This window comes from Cupressus sempervirens, chromosome 1, assembly GCF_028749045.1.
Source record: "Cupressus sempervirens isolate cs-2001-9-10 chromosome 1, ASM2874904v1, whole genome shotgun sequence".
In the NCBI taxonomy this organism is placed as follows: domain Eukaryota; kingdom Viridiplantae; phylum Streptophyta; class Pinopsida; order Cupressales; family Cupressaceae; genus Cupressus; species Cupressus sempervirens.
In genome coordinates this window covers 388,543,119-388,565,135 of record NC_143118.1, presented here as the reverse complement: position 1 = coordinate 388,565,135, position 22,017 = coordinate 388,543,119, and the positions used below count along the sequence as shown (strand labels likewise).

General features: G+C 30.6%; 1 pseudogene; it reads right to left on the bottom strand.

Annotated features, from left to right (window-relative positions):
- Nucleotides 1–10,666: 10,666 nt before the first annotated feature.
- LOC149577918 (GDSL esterase/lipase At5g03810-like) lies at nucleotides 10,667–12,250 on the bottom strand (annotated as a pseudogene).
- Between the last annotated feature and the right edge of the window lie 9,767 nt (nucleotides 12,251–22,017).

Genomic DNA, 22,017 nt, shown 5'->3' with positions numbered 1-22,017 from the left:
TATTTAAAATTGATATGTATTTTAAATTTAAATATTTAACAATTATTAGAACCTAGTTAGAAATTTGCCAAAGATGCGAATGGTAAACTAGTTAAAGGGGAGTGGGACCTATTTATGTTGTTTCATCTATTAAGTTGATTTGGAGGTGTGTTCTTACTACTGTAATGGAATATACTTGGCTTGACAAGGGATATGATAGAGCTCATACCAATCACTTTGTGCTTCTTAATCACTTTAGATATAAAAGAAAATGAGTGTTTTCCCTTCTATCTGTTGTGTTCATTGTCTCATAGTATTAATGCTTTAAGATTCAATCCCAACAAACCCATCTTGCATAAGGATTTGATGAGGATGATCCATAGTTATGTGAAAAAAAAAATTCCTGGTCCTATTCTGAGGAAGATTGAGAAACATAGTGGTAAAATGGCTAGTTCAAGAGAAAAGGTGGCTAAAGGTATTTAAGGATTTTAGGGTAATTAGGTATGGGTTCCACTGGTTTAACTAAAAGGAAGAAGAATAAGGTCAATTATTCATATCTTGTGTTAGAATCTAAAGAAGAAGGTAAATATTAAGAGAACAAAGAAGCAATGGAAAGGAAGGACAAAGAGGAGACAGACACGCAAAATTTGGGGGAAGTTGAAAATTGTGAATTAGTGGAAATATTGTTTAGGGGTTGTAATTTCATGGCTTCCCCTCCTTTGTGTTCAGGTCAAAATGAAATGAGTTCTCATGTGGTAGTAAAGGAATAATGAATTCAAGCTAATCATGATGATATGATCTCTCCTATTGTGATCAAAGAAAAAGAAATTTAGATCTACCATCATAGTGTTGAGGATGAGGAGCCAAGACAAGTCATTAGGCTTTTTGACTTTGAAAAGTCAATTAGGCATGACTTGTTCATCTCTCTAAAATATGTTGAAGGTATCGATACTAAAGGTATGTCTCATGGCCTAAAACAAAATGATAAAAGGGACAAGTCTTTCTAGGAGGAAAAAGAGAAGAGACAAGTGAGGATTCCAATGCTACAAGTGGTTGATGGGAAGTTCAATGCCAAGCTAATAAAGGAAGACATAAATTATTTGGTTATTGATCCTTGTCATGGTGTTTTACAAACTGCTAAAGTTTTTTTCCCTCCACTCATTTAGTCTAGATAAATGGGCATTTCATTCCCTCAGAATATTGAATTTAAAATGTAGAGATCTTGAAGGGAAAATTTAGGAGATTCAACATAAAGAGGAAGAACATGGGAAAAAGGAGGAGGTAGAGAAGAAGGGGAAATAGGGGATGATCAATGAAACAAAGAGTAAAATTGAAATAATGCAAAACTTGACAAGAGATGAACTAGCTAGATGTCAAGGTTTGCTAGAAGCTATTGTAGAGTGCATGAATAGGGTGTTGGGTATCTTGGAGTAGGATAAGAAGGTGAAGCTATTTCTTGACCTAGAGGAAGCTAAGAGGGAAGATGTGAATGATGGTCTTGGAAAATGTACCTAATCCAACACCAAGAACAAGCAAAATAAAGAGACTCAAATTGACAAAAAAGACATCAAAGAGGTCACAAATAAGATCAAAAGTGTTCACTAAGAGCTGAAAGATAACATGGAAGAATTAGTCTACCTTCTTCTAATTTAATGTTGTCTCTTTCTTTTCTTTTTTTTTCTCTAGTTAGACTATTTTTCCTCTATATGTATTGGTTTAAGTGCTTACTATAGCCAAGTTTTGTTGTAAGTGGATGTGGGTGTGTTTGTTGGTCAAAACACCATTTCATTTTAGTACTTTTCAAATTAAATTATTTTGTTACAATATAGTTGGGGTTTCGAGTCCCATGTAAAAAATCTATTTTATCCTTAATAAAAAAATTATTATTATAACCCTTCCATTTAAACATATTAGTAAATTAGGATATGTATCTTAAATATGTCTTTCTACCAAATATTTAGAGATATTGATATAGGATCTGGTTTTCCTTATTATTTATTATACCTACATTTTTTACTTTTATTAATTTTTATAACACACTTATTTTAATTTTAAATGGGAATTTTTTAAGTTTATCTTGGTGGGTAAGTCAGTTGAAAGAAATGATCTAGAGTCCAACATAAATATAGCATATTTCATAGGACACTAAAAGCCAACCCATGTGCTAGGGTATTTCCTCAAGAATGTCAATATTCCAATAGAACTTCCCAACCATAATAGTGAAGACCTTAGGTATGAGAAAAATGAAATCAATTTGTGTTATTTTTATAATGAAGAAATGGATGTTGAATTAGAAATCATAGAGCTCAAATGCATCACTTAGTTGGCATAAAAATACATGAACTTGTCATATAAAGAAAGAAGGGTGGTAGAAAATCAATAACTACAAATGGACTAAAATAAAATTACAAATCATTTAATATTTAATAAATTTAAATGAAGGGAAAAAATCTCTTGCAAAAGAATTAGGACCACTATATAGAAGAAATGCATGATCAAACACCATCTCTAGATACTTTTTAAAATGGCATAGTAATGAATTTAGAAAAAAAATGAGAATATTAATCACTAGAAATGATAAAATTTTATATAAGGATACATAACCATCATAGAACTTATATAATAATTTTTAATTTATCATTTACCTTATGATGGACTCTTCCTTCAAACTTTACATTTTTTAGTACACTAGTCAGATATTTCAAAGTTTAGTTCCAAATTAAGGATATGTAAGTAAATCTATAATTTTATTTATTTATTTTTAATTATTAGGGGTGGGGAAACTATATTTATAAAATACTTTCCATATTTTGCATGCTAGTGAATCCTTTTATTTATAAAGGAAAGAAAACTTCACAACTAAAAAGGGGATGAGGTAGATAATTGTTTTTAGGAGAAAATGTGAAAAGGAATAATTTTCTATGAGTATTGTCATGTGGCTTAGATTAGTCAAAGTGGTATATTAAATTTCTTGGTTTGACTTTCCAAAATCAATTAATTATTTTATATATTAAAAAGAAACCAAAATGGGGGTTGATCCAGAACATAAATACAAAGCTTAAAAATAATTCAAGAGACACAACCAACATATTAACCAACCTCATTCCTTAATATAAGAAAAAAACCAAAATAAGATGTTTCAAAATGTACTACAACTAATATCTACAATATTCTCATCATTATACATAAGACTAGCCCAAAAATTCCTATTGAGAATTGAACAAGTCCAGAAAAGATCAACATAGAAATTCCCCTAGGCTAAACAAAGACTAGCAATCATAACAAAAAACCAAAAATGTAGCACATAGGCAGGAGCTAACTCTCCTTGATTTGGTTCATTGAGTTCTCTAGTATCAAGCATAGCTAATCATCTACCAAAATGTCATACACCAAAGGGGTTGTTTCCATGTCCTTATCCTTAGTGGTGGCCTCCTTGCTCACCTGCAATAGATTAAGAGTAGTCATAACCAAATGCATGACCTTGACAAAAATGTTAGCAAACTTATCAAAAATTTCCTCTAGGTGCTCATTCTTTTTAATCGTACTAGTGATGGTCTCCTCCAACCTGGCCATATCTAGTCTCACCTAGTATTTATTAGTTTTCTCCATAGTACTCACCTCCTTCTAGATGTCACTCTCGCTAATATTCTCCTCCTTTTGATCAGTGCCTCCCAAAAGAACCCTCCTTGAGTCTTTCTCATCAAATTACCAATTCTAACAGGAGATGCATGATCATTCCCTATTCTCCCATAATACCTTCCTTCCTAGACTCTGGTGTGTTGGCCTCAGTTTTAAACATATTAGATACCCAAGAGGATAAAGGGGTGTCTTATTCCCCTCCCATAACCTCCTCATCCTTCCCTTCACTACCAGTCTCTTCCTTCTCTTTTTTCCCAAAATTCCTCCTAGTAGCTTTCCTTCTAGGTCTAGAGGGCCAATTTTCTTTCTCAATTATTAGTGGACTAAGAATTGTCATGTCTTTCCTTACTAAGGGTAGCCAAGGGTTTTTTTTCTCTATATTTTACTCCACCTACTACTTGTTAGAAACAATAGTCCACCAAGATAATTGAGAGGGGGGAGGGGGGTGGGGGGTGAATCAGTTAAATTTTTTATCAAACTTAATTAATCTTAGCTATTAAATCAAAGTAAACATCAACCATAATAAGATGCACATACACAATTACACCAAATTTGTTAACTAGGGAAACCTTTCATCAAAAGGAAAACCCTGGTGGGAATGATGCCCACAAAGATATATTGACATAAATATTCCTTGTTAGAGGATGGACCCTGTTAGGAGTCTATAAACACATTCAGTACATAAGAGTCCTTGTTAGGAGAATTTGAATCCTTGTTAGGAGATTCCAACCCCATTAGGAGTTTGCCAACCTTTTTAGGAGTTGTAGAAGATAGAAGGACCCACTGTCCAAATAGCTTCTAGGGCAAGACCACTAAAAGCATATCAACATTAAAGACTATTATTCTTTCTTTTCAAATCCTCTTCATTAGTCATTCTCGCCCATTAACATCAATGTCAAAGGTTTCAACAACCCTCTATCTTTGCAACAACTATCTCTGACTTACTCAAGTGTCCAAAGTCACTATTCAAAACAATATCTATCAAGAGTCCTAGATGACTCTATCCATCACAGATACCCCCTCATATAGGAATCATCAATATTCAGTCCAAAAAAACAATAGTGCTCTAGATCACTAGACTGATGCACTCTTGCATCATCTACTCTTATGTAGGTAGGGGCATAACTTCTAGCATACCCCACAAATACTCAAAATTCTCTTTGGGAAGAGGCTTGGTGGAAATATCTACAATATGCTCTTTGGTGCTTACATACTCCAATTTGACTTCCTTTTCTACAACTTTCTCTCTCAACATGTGATATTTGATAGAAATGTACTTAGTTTTAGAATGCAACACTGGATTCTTAGATATATTCACTATGCTTGTGTTATCACAATGTATGACAATAGGTTCACTGAACTCTATCCTTATATCCTTCAACATTTGCTTCATCCAAGCAACTTGATTACAATTGTTTGTTGCTGCAACATATTCTATCTTTGATGTATTCTATGAGGTAGAGTCCTACCTCTTTCTTAATCAAGAAACCAATCTTCCTCCAAGAAAGAAAGCTCCACCACTAGTGCTCTTTCTATCATCCATATTTCCTGCCCAATCAACATCAATATAATAATATAAAGTGAAATCATTAGATTTTTCATACCAAAATCAAAACTTTGATGTTCCCTTCAGATATCTAAATAATGTGCTTCTCTGGGATCAAGTTAAAATCTTGCAAAAATTCTAGTTGTATTTTCTATATTCGGCCTTTCGTGAGTCAGATATTACAATCGTCTAATCATAGATCTGTACTTCTTCTACTCAACATTAGGTGTCTCATCTTTTATAGATAACTTATGTCTAGTTACCATAGGTGTTCTAACTGGTTTACATGTTTCCAAACCAAACCTCTTCAATAGATCTTTCAAATACTTAGTCTAAGAAATAAAGATTCCTTCTTTATCCTACACAATCTATAATCCTAGGAAGTATTTCATCTCTCCTATTATACTCATTTCAAATTTCTTCTTCATTTCTTTTATAAACTTATCACTCTCATTATCATCTCCTCCAAATATGATATCATCAACAAATATTACCTAAATCATCAATCCATTATCTATTTCTTTCTAGTATAGATTATTTTTTGCCATACCTTTGCCAAATCCAAGTTTTGTCAAATGCTTGTCCAAGCTTGCATACCAAGTTTTGGGTGCTTGTTTAAGCCATACAATACTTTCTTTAATCTGAATACCATGTTCTTGTCATCTGTTAAAGGAATAACTTCATGTTGTTCTATGTATACCTCTTCTTCAAGTTCTCCATTAAGAAATGTTAACTTGACATCCATCTTATACTCTTTGAATTTCTTATGTGCTGCATAGGCTAAGAATAACCTCACTACTTCTATTCTTGACACAAGAACATAGGTTTCATCATAGTCTATTCATTCTTGCTATGAGTAACCTTTACATATCAATCTTGCATTGTTCCTTACAACTTCACCTTGTTCATTCATCTTATTATTGAATACCCATTTTGTTTCTATCACATTCTTGTCTACTAGTCTGGGGACCAATTCCCATGCCTCACTATATGATCCAATTCTTCTTTCATAGCTTGCTTCCAATAGTCATATTTGCATGCCTCATCTACATTCTTCTTTGTCATATTCTTACTAGAAGTAGGAGTTGTTATCTCAGCTCTTAGCTCTATTCTAGGTTCTAAACTTTGTTCCTACCTTAGCTCTCCTTTATTCTATAAATTTATTGTTAGTTTCAAAGAATACTTCATCATTCCTTGGTTTAGTAATAACAACATTCTCATTATTAGAATTGTAGTCAACTACTCTTTCTTATATCCTAAATTTCTCATGAACTCTTACATTTGCACTTTCAACAATAGTCTTAGTTCTCATATTATAACATCTATAAGCTCTACTTTTGAATGAATAGCCAAGAAACATACCGTCATCATTTCTAGCATCAAATTCACCAACATAATCATCTCTTTTGATATAACATTTGTTGCCAAAATTTTTGAAATACTTAACTATAGGTGAGTGACCAAACCACAGTTCATAAGGGGTCTTGTTTGTGTCTTTCCTAAATTATACTCTATTCATAGTGTATACTATTGTATTCACAGCTTCAATCCAAAAAATATTGGATACATCATTCTCAGCTAACATAGCTCTTGTTGCTTCTATTACTGACCTAATTTTTCTTTCTACAATGCCATTTTGTTCAGGTATTCTAGGAGCTCAAAACTACTTCTTGATTCCATTAGCTTCAAAAAAGATATTAAACACATTTGAAGTAAAATCTCCTCCTCTATTTGATCTTAAATATTTAATCTTCATACCTAATTCATTCTCAACTCTATTCTTGAATATCTTGAACTTATCAAATGTCTCAAATTTTTCTTTAAGAAATGCAACCCACATCATTCTAAAAAATTCATCAGCAATAATCATGAATTACCTTTCACCATGGAATCCTTTAGTCCTCGTATGACCACTAAGATCTATATACACAATCTCCAAATTTGTTTTAGTAGTAAACTTCTTGCTAGGAAAAGAAGTTCTAGTATGTTTTTCCAATACACACTCCTTGCAAATTGTGTTAGTAGGTTTTACAATCTTAGGCAAATCTCTAGTTGCAAACATACTACTAGTTTTCACAATGTTTTCATCGTTTATATGACAAAATCTCTTGTGCCATAACCAACTGTCATCTACCTTTGTAACCAAACATGTCATTTCAGTGGGATTCACCTAAAATACATTACCTCTAGATTTGGTTCTTGTTCTAATTACCTGTCCATCTTTGTCTCTGATCATACATGTCTTCTCTATAAACTATAGCTAATAACCTTTATCTACTAGTTGTCCAACACTCAAAAGATTGTGTTTCAAACCATCAACAAAATATACATTCTTAGTGTTAGTCTTACCTTCAAGAGTTATAGATCCAATACCTTTAACATGGCGAGCTGAATTGTTTCCAACTCTGACAATGCCTCCATCAAAACTTTTGAAGTCAACAAACTTGTTCATATCACCAGTCATATGATGTGAAAAACCACTGCTAATTATCCAATCAGATTTTTTTTCAGCTTGTGATACCAAGGCCATTTTCTCTAGACTTTCTTCTTTAATAGCTACAAATAATATTTCATCATCACTAGCACTTACTACTTTTTCATTAGAATCATCTTCTTCATTGGCACACAAACAATCTCTATCTCTTCTATGTTTGAACTTTCCTTTATACTTTTTCTCTACTTTAGAACACTTAGATGAATAATGAACAAACTCATTACAAGTCCAACAGTTAAAGATTTTCTTACCATCTTTTTCTCTTCTTACCAAAAGGGCTACTCCTTCTATCTTTCTTTCCTCATCAAATCTTCTACTGCTAGCAAAATCTCCTTTAGCACTTTTGCTTCTTCATAAACTAGGTTGAATGTTTAGGGCACTAAAAGTTGTCTCTATTCTAGATAGTTTTTTGGACTATCTAAGCTCATTCTCAACTACTTCTAATCTCCCAAGTAAAGTTTTCTTTGTGAAATATTTGGTACAAGAGATCAAGAACTGTATCATTTAAAATTCTTACTTAAATGATGGCATTAAGCTCTTCAATGTCTTCCAGATCACCTCATCATCTTCCTTGGTTCCTCCTTGAGATTTGATACATGCAGTAATTTATGATATTTTGCCTACATATGTTCTTATAGATTCATCTTCCATCATTTTAGCATCTTGAAATGTACAAATCCAGCTTTGTAGCCTCAATTTCTTAGAATGTTTATCACCTTCAAAACTATTTTCCAAAGCTTTCCAAATCTTATCAGAAGTATCAAGTGTTTTTACCTGGTTGTACACAATTTCAAGAAGTGCAGGCAATAATGCTTATCTATCTCTCATTTCACACATGAAAAGTTCTCTCTCATCCTTGATACAAGTTTCCAAAGCACTTTCAACAATAATTATCTTTTTTGATTTTGACAAGATCCAATATCTTGGACCCATACATAGCAGATGTGTCTTCATCTTTTCCTTCCAGCTGTCATAATTTGTTCTATCAAACTTTAGACTAACCTTTCTAAATATGTTTGTCATGGATCTCCCAAAGTTGTTAAACTTTATCATCAAGGACCCGATGCTCTAATACAAATTGTTAGAAACAGTAGTCCACCAAGATAACTAGGCAGGGTGAATCAAATATCCAGCCTTAATTAATCTTAACCATTCAATCAAAGTAAACAACAACCATAACAAGATGCATATACACAATTACACTAGATTAGTTAACTAGGGAAACCCTTGATCAGAGAGAAAACCCTAATGGGAATGATGCACACAAAGATATATTGATATATTTATTCCTTGTTAGAGGATGGACCCTATTAGGAGTCGATAAACACATTTAGTGCATAAGAGTCTCTATAGAAAATTGAGCTTCTTAGCAGTGAAACCGTACCTCAAAGCTCTAAGAGGACTCTCATTTCTAAGATTTCAAGTAAAATCATTCACTCTATAGCTAAGGAGAAACCCTTGTCCTTAGTTTCTTTCAAGGAAGCCATGCTTGATCGAACTCATCCCAAAAGAAAAGCCCCAATCAAGAAGCCTCCTTTCTAAATTGCGAAAAAATAACTAGGACAAGGAGAGCTCCTTCATTGATATCGTTAAAGATAATTCAAGGGAGGATAGTAACACTTAGAAAGGAAGAAAAGAGGATAATTCAAATGAAAATAAGACTACTTCAAGAAAGAGATCAAATGTCTCACCAACAATTGGAAGGCTAGTGATAAAGATAAATGAGTTTCCTGGTATATAGGTTTTGAAACATTCTTACTATTTTTTCTTGTTTCTTTTGTAAAGCTAAACTCTTCGATGGTTTTATGAGTTCTTATGATGTTTATCTTTGGATCTTTTCCCTTTCTACTTTAAGGCATAAGATGTTAGTAATTATTATTGGTAGGTTTGTTTTTAATAGTGATGGCTTTAACAGTATAGTGGTGACTTTAATAGTATGGTAAAATTAGTGTGTGATCAAATCACTAGTTAGATGTTTTTTTAAGTATTATTTTGCTAGGTGATAATATTTGTTTCTTCTAGATGTAATGAGCTGAAATTGTTCTCTTTTATTTCTATTATTATATAATTGTTGTATTTGAATTGAGGGAGCTCTGCCAAGATTCAATGTGAGCTCTTTTGTAGGGAATAAAAGACTTTACGACTATCCTTTGCCGATGCTGAAAAACTGAGGGCTTTCTGTGCTTGCTATTGTAGGGATCGGGCTTGGAAGCGGTTTTCTCAGCCTGGTTGTGATTTTTACAATCGTTTGCATTTCAGTAGATTTTAACAATTCTGTCATTTTTTTGTTTGTTTTTGATTGGTTATAGAGGAATGTATTCTTCATTTATTTTCAGATCATGTTCTTGCAAACCCATTTTTTTAGGAGAACCCGCAATTGTTTTAAAAATACAGAGCTCACATTTATCTCAACATTCTGTTTGAGTTCTTCATAGGCGAATTGTAGAACCTGCATGGGAAATGTTTCATCGCACTTAGTTCGTTGATGGATAAAAGCACTCCAGTTGAGATGAAGACATCAATATTTGATTTGAGGGAGCTCTCCCTACCATCTATTAAAAAAAGTAATTTAATGATCATGTTCATTTTTTTTTGGTTATTGCAAAGAAAGTGGGGGCTTTTTTTGTTGCACAATTGTCTTGAATTGTTATGCTCATACTATTCATTAGTTATGTCTAATAATAGTATAATTAAATACTTCACCAGTAAATAATTTGGCGACCTATAGTAAAAAAATTATCTTTATAAGTTCCATCTACAAATTTGTGAGTTGCGTATGTGATTAAACATGAATTGAAGACATAGAATCAATAAACTTTTCAATCCTGATCGATGAGGAATCTTGTACTTGATTAGACAGTTTCACAAACGTTTCTAGCAAGCATCTGAAAACAAAGAATCAATAGATGTGGAAATTTTTCATACAGAATCCGGCAGCTTTGTGGGAGTGTTTGAATGAATAAATATTGTAGGAAATGAATTATAACCATAGTAGATAATAGCAGATGTCATAACAATTGCTGGAGAGCTTTGGGAAGCTGTGTTTTTTCGACAAGATAGTTCATTCTGTCTGATGGATGGAAACTGTCCCAAAATACATACTTTGAAGCGTCTGCACATGTGCCAATACTCAATTCATTACACAAGATCGACGCTTCCAGAAGCCCTGTTCCACAACATCCTCTCCGCCCTTCTAAAAACCTTGTACCATTTCAACAACAATAGAAAATATATATTAATGCTCACTGATTATTTTAAGAAGATTCTTATCGTATTTCATGATCCATAATTCTTTACAGCTCTCTTTCATTCGATAGATTATGGAATGATGGATTTATTGATATAAACAATTGAACATTATTTTATATCTATCTATTTACACGAACGATCAGAGTTGAACATGACAAGATATGTAGTTAGAACAAAAGAAGTCCTAAGTAAAGATGACGTTCACATATCTCACCATACTTCGCTAGGAATCTTGCAGCGTCATAGAGCTGGGAGAAAATGTCTAAATAGGCAATCTTTATGCCATCTGTTCCGTTAAAAATCTGCAATAGTTTCAGCATTTCCGAATTAAAAATCATCGCCTCTTCGTTAAGTTTTTCAACACAAGTCTCCTTTCTGAGACCATACAGTGTTATTTGCGAGATCAAACGGAGGAAGAGATGCCACCGCCACTCTACGTATGCCCAACTTTCAAAGCTCCTGCATTTCAACACATGACAATAAATACATGATAACTTCATAACGACATTGGAGTACAATTCTACAGCTTAGAAAACATGACAGAAGTCTCTGTTTGAAGAAATTGCCTCTAAGAAACTCGACAAAAGATTGAGCAGATGTTCTCTGTACTGCCTGCGATTATATTCAATCTGAAGAATTACGTTCACGTAGTAGTTGTTAAGATAGTCATTGCTCCTGATGCTTATCAGATAAACAACGCCCGATAGAATTCTCGAGGCGTTTGCAGCGCCCACTACGTCGACTAAATCCTCTCTGTATTGTTTGTAGAGCTTTAACTGATCTTCTAGACTTAAGACACTCTGTAGATGGACTAAGTTTAATCAGTTTCTAAGTAATATGATTTCTCATAGTAATGAAACACGCGAATTACTGACATAAAGTTTGGCAGTGCCATGGTATAAACCAGATCCTCCAGAAGCAAATGAAACTCCTCTAACAATGTTAACTCCTTTAGCATCCGGGTCCAAATAAGCGACCGTTGCAGAGCCCAGTCCAAGCATGGATGCTACGAAGGACAGCACAAAATTAAGGTGAAGAAAATATAATTGAAATTACTTTTAAGTCATTGAATTACAAGAAGAGGAAAATCCCAATATGAATCAGATAGCCATACCGACGTAATCTATCGCTATGAATCCATTGGAAAATCGACCAGTTGGCTTTTTCCCAGGGAAATCTCATCCGTAGGGAGGATGGTTGCTCTTTGCTAATGTGAGGAGATAATTGTTATTTCCTGCGTCAACTGTAGAATCTCCGAACGATATTAAAGCAGGGATTACTGCAGAATATACAGATGGGCCTGCAATCAATACAAGAATTGCCGCTATCAATAAATTATCCATCTCTTTCCAGCGATATATGGTCTAACGTCTGATATATAAGTAAGTGACATGAAGTCCGTTTTGTCAAAAAATAATAAGCACGTAAATGGCAGTGATTTCTCCTCAATATTTACATTGCAATGCTCGTTTACTACCTTGCAAAGTACGGTAACTGTCGTACACTCTCAGAAAACTTTATAAACTCGGTTAATTCATCTTTTACTGGACTTCTACACAACGCCTTTGTCCATATTATTACCAAGAAAAAATTGATTCTATTTAGGTCGGTAGGAAGTGGGATGATTCTCTAACCTAAGCCTTGACTTTAAAGCTAGGTTAGTTTTTAACTGCAAAAGGAATTATACAATATATGTTATCATTTATTTTCCGTGGAGGTTGAGTTACTTCTTTGTTTGACCTTTAAAGGAGGGTGATGACGTACAATTTTTACTTTGATGTATAGGAATAATTAATTTTCAACCTTTTTTATTATCTAAATATATAGATTTTTCTATAAATTGTAATTCTGCTACTTCATTATTGGCTGTTGGAAAAAAGAATAAGGAATAAATTTAAATTTGTTAACAAAAAAATAGTTAAAAATAAAAGTTGTTATTACTCCTTGGTACTTGAAGTTTTATACATCCAACGAACATAAGCACAACAATGGTCACACAATTCTACCGACAACTATCTTTTTTTAATTTAATGCACTCCTTAATCATATGATCTCAGTCTACAATGTCACTGCAAGGGTTTCCACAATACGACGTTCAACGGGAAGTTTTGTGGGCTACAACGCTTTTTATTATTCCTTGGATCTGAGATCTTGTCAACACAAGTAGAATCACTAGAAATTTAAGAGTAGCATATAAATGTCAAAGAGGAGAAATATTTTTAGATTTGGTACTAGAAAATTCTTGCAAGAAACTCGAGTTTTCCCAATGAAACTCTCACTCTATGCCAAGTAATCTGACTCATAAAATATAGAATAATATCAAATTTCTAAGGACTCGAATAGTAGATTAGATACAAACTTCAAAGTCCTTATCCAAATGCAAGTCTTGTAACTATCCTCAGAGTTACACATAACTAAATCCCTTAAGATGTCTATTCCTCTTGACATGGATATAGATTTGCTTGTACTCGATAGGGAAAACCCTTATGCACATCCACTAATGGTACAATTTTTTTTTCACTACCTGTGTTATGGTTTTCTCCATTATCAAGTCCCCCATTTTTGATTAATGAGTGATTTCTAATTATCATCCATTAGAAACCTAACCATTTTATTATTATTCATTATATTTTTGCAATTGTATAAGTAGGTAGAAGCAAGAAGTTGGGTCTCAATTCTACAAAAGTCCACAGATTGAGATCATGATCTTTCAGAAATGGGCACCCATTTTTTAAAGAACAGGCACCCGTATTAGGCTTGGGTGCCCAATCTAAAATTCAAAAAATGGACACCCATTTAAAAAAAAATTTGGTGCCCATTTTTTATTTTCAAAAAGTAGGTACATTTTTAAAAAAATAAAATAAAATTAATTTTTTAAAAATGGGCATCCATTTAAAAAAAATAAAAAATGGGTACATGTTTTTCGAAAATTAGGTGCCCGTTTTTTAAATATTCAATTTTTTTACCAATTTAACTTTTTTCAAAACGGACACCTAGTTTTTGAATTTCAAATAATGGGTGCTTGTTTCTTACAACATGGGATGGGATTTTTTTTCTCGTGCCTCAGATTTTGGTTCGGTATAGGCTTGGTGAGACCAAGCCTATGACTTGACCTCTCAAGTTTTGGCTAAGGCATTGAACTGACAAATTCACGCTTTGCCATAACTTTTAGAGGGTCTTCCCGATCAAATTCTTTTTACAAAACAAAAACTCATTAGAGTTCTCACTTTCCCGATTTCATAAATATAAATTTTATAGTGTTATAATTTTATTTACTATTTTTGCATTATTTTTTAATCAAAGATTATACCTAAATGTAAACTAGCGAGGTTCACTAAAACTTTAATAACTTTTTTATTTTATGTCAACCTACATGCAATTTTTTTTTTTTGAAAGAAGTGAAATTTTGATCAAATTATGGTGTTCATACACAAGAGGTTTTAAAATTTACATTTATAGACAATTAAAAATTATTCAATTAAAAACTAAGGAAAATTATTATCATCAACCTTTGGTGTGTTAGGTAACTTCCATTGAAAGGATTTACAAAAAAATTATTTATTTGTGTCAAATTATATTGTATGTACACAAGTGTGGTATGGTCCTGAAATAGGCATTTTGAAAAAGTGGTTTTTAAAGATCCATACCAAAAAAAACTACCGTATGGGTATACAAATAGGCTACATATTCAAAAAGTAGATTCCAAGCAATATAATTTTTATTTCTAATTTTTTTTTAATATTCAATGTCTAAATGTCTCAAGTTTTGACATCAATTCACGAGAAATTTTAAAATAGGAAAAAAACTTCCACTTTTTGTCCAAAAGTGAGACCCAACTTCTTGCACTTACCCAAGTTTTGGGTTATAATTTTTCTTCTCTACTCTTTTTCAAGATATTTGGTCAAGATTCTTTTTCATCTAAATTAGAGTTCCTTTGAGACAACCTTGTCTCATAAATTATAGTCATGTCTTGTTTTGTAAACCTAGAAAATAATCACACCAATAATTTTGGTGAAATCATAAAAACTATTGCAAATTAGCATGAGTTAGAAAGAGATTGAGAAATTTATGCAGAAAGTTGTTTGAAATCTAGATTGGTTGATTCATTGTGAATATGCTTTCAATTAGACCAACTCAAAAAGAATATCTATATTTGATTTTTCTTTGTTATATATATATATATATGTTGTTAAGTGTTTTGGTTAGGCATCTATAATTGTTCACAAATTTAATTTAATTTTCAATCATTTTGTTTCTATTCTTATAGATTTTTATGTATTTTTTTAATGAAAATTTTGAAATGGTCCAAATATATGTGTACCCATAACTGAAATGTCCACATTGGAAAATGCATCCCAAGATTCAAAAAAATTGATATTTTACACAAGTCCTCTAATAATTGAAAGATCATTGGATTAAATTAATTTGTGGAAGTGGCATTGCATTATAGATTGGAATCCCTAGTATTTTTATTTTTCTTTAGTTTTTACTATAAGCATGATAAGTCATGGAAGGCCTCATTTTAACAATAAAAAAACTAAAAAAAATTCTTTAAAAAAATGTATTTTTAGTGTCGACCAAAGCGTTTCCCATGCCTACTAGTGCAAAGAAAGAAGTCGAGGTGAAAATCCTTTGGGATTTGTATGCATTTTCTAAAGATGGGAATCAAAGGTCGTAAGTGGAAAAAGATGTTTGCTATTGATTTGGAGGATTTATTTGTTGTAGGGGAGCTCTTCGATGGCATCTCGATTCTATTGACTTTAACTAATGTTTAAATAAAATTTTATATTAGAAGTAATTTTTTAAGGTTCATTTCTTAGATCACAAGGAGTTACAAGAAAAATTTATATTATATTATTGACAATACGATATAAAATATTTACCACTTATCACTAATTTGAAATAAAACATGATAAACATTCAAATTAAGAATAATTCTTAATTATTATGAGACTTTAAATAAATCAACATTTAAGATCATACTTTCTTACCCATATTATATCATACAAAGAACGTCCATCTAACACAATTCTTCTGTCTACGGTCTTCTTTCCCTATAATTTGTGATTGTTTATTATTAATAATTGATATATACATCTAATATCTATCAATAACCCTCTACAAAAGAACTAGTACTACACCTACATTTCTCCTAATAAGCTATTGGAGGTTAAAATAATTTGAGGTTCTTCTACAAATTGGTTAGATAGGAAAAAAAAACAATGTTCAAATAAGTGTAGAAATTTTGAGCTTATATATATATATATATATATATATATATATATATATATATATATATATATATATATATATAATTTTAGAACATGACAGTATAATACAATACAAAACTATTTCATATGTATCACAATAAAGGAGGTAGTAAAGATAATTGAAAAAATGATCTAGATATCTAACTAGAAGTATATTAATTTAGTACAAAGACTAGATAAATAATACAGGCTTAAGCTACTAGTAGTGTTTATTATTTAATAAATACATATTATACTTTTAATATATTTGAATAGAATTCATATAAATTGTCAAAATTTAGGATTTCATCTTTTTATGCCTTGGATTATTTTAGTGCAAGGATTTCATTCATATGTAATTAAATAAGAAAGAGTTATGTTACACATTATTTTGTATTTGTCCCTTAAAAATCTATAGTAGTCTTCAAGTAAAGAATTATAGTTTTGGGGGGTAGGAAAATAAGAAGAGACTTGATTTAAAATTTGAATCATTAACCTAGAGAAATTAATCTACATTTTCAAGAAGGATAGAGGATCAACAAGAGAGGAGTATTTTCTTACTTTGCCATTGAGAAATTTAACAAGAAAAGAAACTCCAATTGAGAGGTTTCATCCACTATGTTTATATTAAACTATCTCATTTCAAATGACAAAAAGTCTTGGAAGGAGGAATGCAAGAAGGGATGTTGGTTCTTTATGTGTGAACCTTGGGCTCTATTTGAAATACCCAAATTTTTTTCGATTCTACAAACTATAAAGGGATTTTACAAACAAAACTCAACGTGAATGACAAGATTAAAATATGTCTTTAGTTTACTCATGGAATGTAAGGCCTAAAGTCTATTTTTCCATCCATACTCTAACTTCCCCTTTCTTGAGGTATTTTTCTCACATCCCAATTAGATCATAGGCTCCAAACATAGCCTAGAGTATTATTTTACAAATATCATTTTTTTTCTTTTTACTTTCCCTTTTACAAACAAACACTTGAACATTCAACACTCTTTCTTAGTGGGCCCTACATTCCAACATGAACTTCGAACCTTATGTTTTAGTTCCTTGATCCCAATCTCATCATATATTCAATCTATCTACATATTTGATCATAAGTCCTATAACATGCTTGGAATTAAATACCTTAGACAATAATATCCTATTCCCTTTTAGAGTTTTACCCCTACCAATTATCTAATTCTCATCATTTTTGATAAAGTTTGTTCCAAGAGGGACATGGCACATAAAACTTGAGGTTTTAGTTCAAATTTTTGATCCACCCCTCAACCTTATAACTTAAATTTGATCTTAGATTTCCAAGTGGACATTCTCTCTTATGGCTTAGAACCTACTATTATGGTTTTCAATTATTGAATATTTCAAATATAGTCCTAAGCTTAGCCTATGTATTTCAAAGTTCCTTATTCAACTATGAAAAAATTAAACTATCAAATTTAATTTTAAATATTAAAAATTTTAAACCCGCGTTATTGAAAAATTAAATATTTTAAACTATCAAATGCATTTTACCTATTTAAAGCCAAAATCCTCAAGACACACCCAACATCACAATTTTTGGGTTCCTTTTGAAATGTGACCATTGCAAAAAAACTAGTATTAAACTACATATTTTAAGCATACATTTGATCATAATTTGATATATATCAATGGTATATTTTCTTCCACCTAGCCACACTTACTGTAATTGAGTTCAACTAGGTCCCAATAATGAATGTTTATATTTTCTTCTATCCTTGATGTTTGTTACAACAAAATTAAGACATGGGCTAGATGCTATTTTTTTGTATAGGTAATTGGTTGAAGCCTAGATTATTATTGTTAAGAGTAATTATTATTGTGTTAATTTCAAGTAGATTTGAACCCAAGACCTCCCTGATGAGAGACTCACAATTTACCCATGTGTTGTAAGCTCTTTCCTATGGGCTAGATGTTATTATAATAACACTAGTTAGGGATTTATTTTATAGTTAATAAGGGAATATTATCTTATCATTTTTTAAAATTGGCTCAATGCATTTAATATTTATATTTATATTGATCTGAGTATGAGTATCATAAAAAGGTAGTGAAAGAGAATTGAATTAGATGCAACAAAAAAAAAGAATACAAAAAGGGAAATTTAGCTCAATTTCTTATAAACAATATGATTGAGTTAAATAAAATCTGTATTTGGTATAATGGGAATAATAAGCACTTTTAGGTAACTTGTAGGTTATAGCATATGAATTTTAGAAGCTTTATTGGGAAAAAGGGAACAACTTTGAAGATAATGGCTTATGAAACTCATATTTATTTTCACCATTTAAAAAATGATATAGAGACTTCCTTAGGTTGTGAATTTGTAACTACAATCCAATTGTCCCAAAAAATATTCTTGAGAACATTTTGAAGAGTTGGGCCAAATGCTACAAAATTCTCTATTAAAGCATGTCTCAATTCTTTTTCAAGATCAAATTATTTCATTTTAGGCTTCCAAATAAGCTTTTAGTGTTTTTTATAAACTTCTTGAATATTGTTTTTGCTTTATTTCAAGCTCTTTTATGTAACTATAATAGTAATTTAATAATTATCTTCACCTTATTTTGTTGAAATAATCAACAATTTGTATGGTCATGTGGGTTAAATGCATGATTGCCCAATATAGAGAAAACAAGGAAGCTATCAAAACTAACAAAAAGAGTAATTCTTAGATTAATAGATAGAAGTATATGATCTTATACTCTTTTATAATTCATCCTAGTTGTATTCCTTCTTATTATTTGTTGAACCTTATCAGAGTCATAAAGATAATCATTATAAGTGATTAATGTATAACAAATGAACCTAGTGATCCAAACAAAAGTCTTGTGACCCCTTGAAAAAAGAAGAATATTTTTTAATATTTCCAAGACTTCAATATTAGGTAGACAAAGAGAACTAAGGATCAAAGTTATAAAAGTTGCTAAAATTGGATCTATAAAACTAGCATAAGAAATCCTCATAATATTCTTTAGAAATTAAGTGAGAGGGTGGTAAAGCAATAAATTTCAATCTTGTTACAAAACTATTCATTCAATCAGATTTGCAACTTTAAAATAGTCTTTTAAAATATTTTGAAATATTAAAATTGAATTAAACATTCCATAAATAATTCATAGTATTGAAACTAATTAGTCTAAATTTTTATATATAGATTTTTTCAATTATTTTAATATAACTATAATTAAATGCTATTTTCCTTTGTGCTATCATTGTGCCATGAAATATTATATAGTAATACAAGGACACATCATTCCATCACACCCATATATAAAAACCAAAACACAACTCTCTCTTTTTTAGTTCAATAGTTATGCATTCATGCCAGTGCTAATTTGACATTAACACTGACCAATCAAATCAAAAAATTTAAAAGATTATATGATATTTCAAATGTTTATATCTTTTTCTAATTTTTCATTATTTTATAAATCACATTTTTCATTCATTCTATTGGTCCATACTAATTTTGGTGGGGGAGAAAACTAATTTTCTTCAACAAAAATACAAATATTTTCTAACAACTTCACCATGCATTAATTACAACTTTATCTTTTCCACATTTGTGACAAGTTGATAAGATTTTTTTTTTCAATTATTTTATCTTCCACCTCACACAACATGTCTAATCAGTATTAATCATCACAATCTATTTTTCTTAGCAAGTTTAAATATAGAGTTAAATATTTTTAATCTCTTATTTTACATATATTTATTATTAGTTTTACATTGATGTTTATTTTTGACTATTTGATATGACTTGTTTCTAAAACTTCATGTAATGCATAAGTTAGATTTTATATATATATATATATATATATATATATATATATATATATATATATATATATATCAATATGTTATATCTTTATATTTGAATTTCTAATTTTTTTTAAGTTTTCTTTTTTAATAAAAGTAGTTAAATTATTACTATTGTTTTACTTTTATAAAAATTAATTAAACAATGTTATTTTTTAATTATATTTTATAATAGTGTTTGTAATATGTATAATTGATAAGTGTTACAATTTATAAACTATATCATTTATTATTATTACTATTTTTTATTTAAACAATTTATCATTTAGTTTAAATATATTTAGAACTTAAAAATATATTTTAATATTTAATTAATAATTATATTTTATATTTAAAAAAATATTAAATGAAATAACTATAAAAAAAAAAATTCAATTCTAAAATTTATATAAATTTTTATTAAGTTTTTATAAACTATGTATTAAATTTAAATAGTTATATTCTAGTTCTCATTTATAGAAATGTGAATTTTAATATAAAAATTAAATTCTTAGTTTCATTAATTAAAATTTAATATATTTTAATTTTTTATTATAACCATGATTTTATTTTAACTATTTGTTTTATTAAGAAAAATAATTATATTCAATTCTCTCTCTCTCACACACACAACTTATGTTGATATCACTATATCTTACTATTGTCTCTCTCTTTCTCTTCCTCCTCTATATTATTTATCCTTTTTTCCTTTGCATATAGGTTTATGTTGTTATTGTTCTATACTGCTATTTATCTCTATCCTAGTTTTTGTCCATTGCTAATGATTAAAAATAGTGTGCATTTCATTTGATAATCAAGATGAGAATAATACATAGTTGGGGAAGCTTTTCCAACTACTAATGGTTTTCTAGTAGCATGCATGGTATGCTTAAACATATAATGTGATACTCCAAATGCTTCATCACTTCCTCAAGTTCTATAATTCAAATATTGGTATGGATATCTTTCCTCATTGCACATATTTTAAGTTGTCAATGTAGAAGGTGCAAATTTGTCTAAAGCATATGTATTGATCATAGTATGATATTAAGTACTTAGTGCCATGCTAGGGACTTTGGCTTCTTATTCTTGGGCTTAAATGCCCAAAGATATAATAATATAACACAAGAACTTAACAACAAAATATGAGCCATCCTATTAGATCACAAGTGCATTTCTAGGATGAGAATTTAATAACAAAATATGAGCCATCCTATCAGATCACAAGTGCATTTCTAGGAAAAACTTAATGCATTCACAATGTTAATTTAGAACTATTTAACCTTCTTCTCACTCATCTACACCTCTACAAGCATTATGCGTTAGGCAGGAACTATGACGCATTGTGTCTCTTTTTGAATAGTGATAACAATAATATTTATCTAAATTAGAAATACTGACCTTATCATCATGAAAAAAACCTCATTGGAAACCCTTATTTTGGACAGATAGTCCAAATTATTATTATTATTATTAAATATAGAAGTTAAACACACAACTTTTCAAAACTCTCCACTCCATTTTATTTAAATCTGTATATTTTTTATAATGACATAGCTATCTCGGCATGCGGATTATGATGTCTAGATCTGCTAAAGGTTACATCAAAAACAGAATATATTTGAGTGGGCCAATTTCTAGGATGATTTCAGTACAGACAAGAAAGTCCTGCCAACGGCGATTTGTATGCCACAATGTGCTTCCTTACAAGTAGGCAAAACGTCATATAAAACTAAAACTAATCAGGAGTCTTCACATCCGCAGAAAGATTAACTATTCCCTCAAAAAAACTTATTCACCTCCTTGCACTTAACTAGAATATTTCCCACCAGTGTAAGTAATCGATGGTGTTGTTATTATTATTATTATGAAATACTACTCACCATGTTGAAAGCTACACTATAATGTAGTGTTTCATTTTCAAGACATATACATATCGCCCAGTTAGTTTCACATTTACTAGTTCTGCTAATTTGTTAAAAATGAATCGCTACAATAAAGCTAGTTTGCTAAAGTGATGCATTTAACTG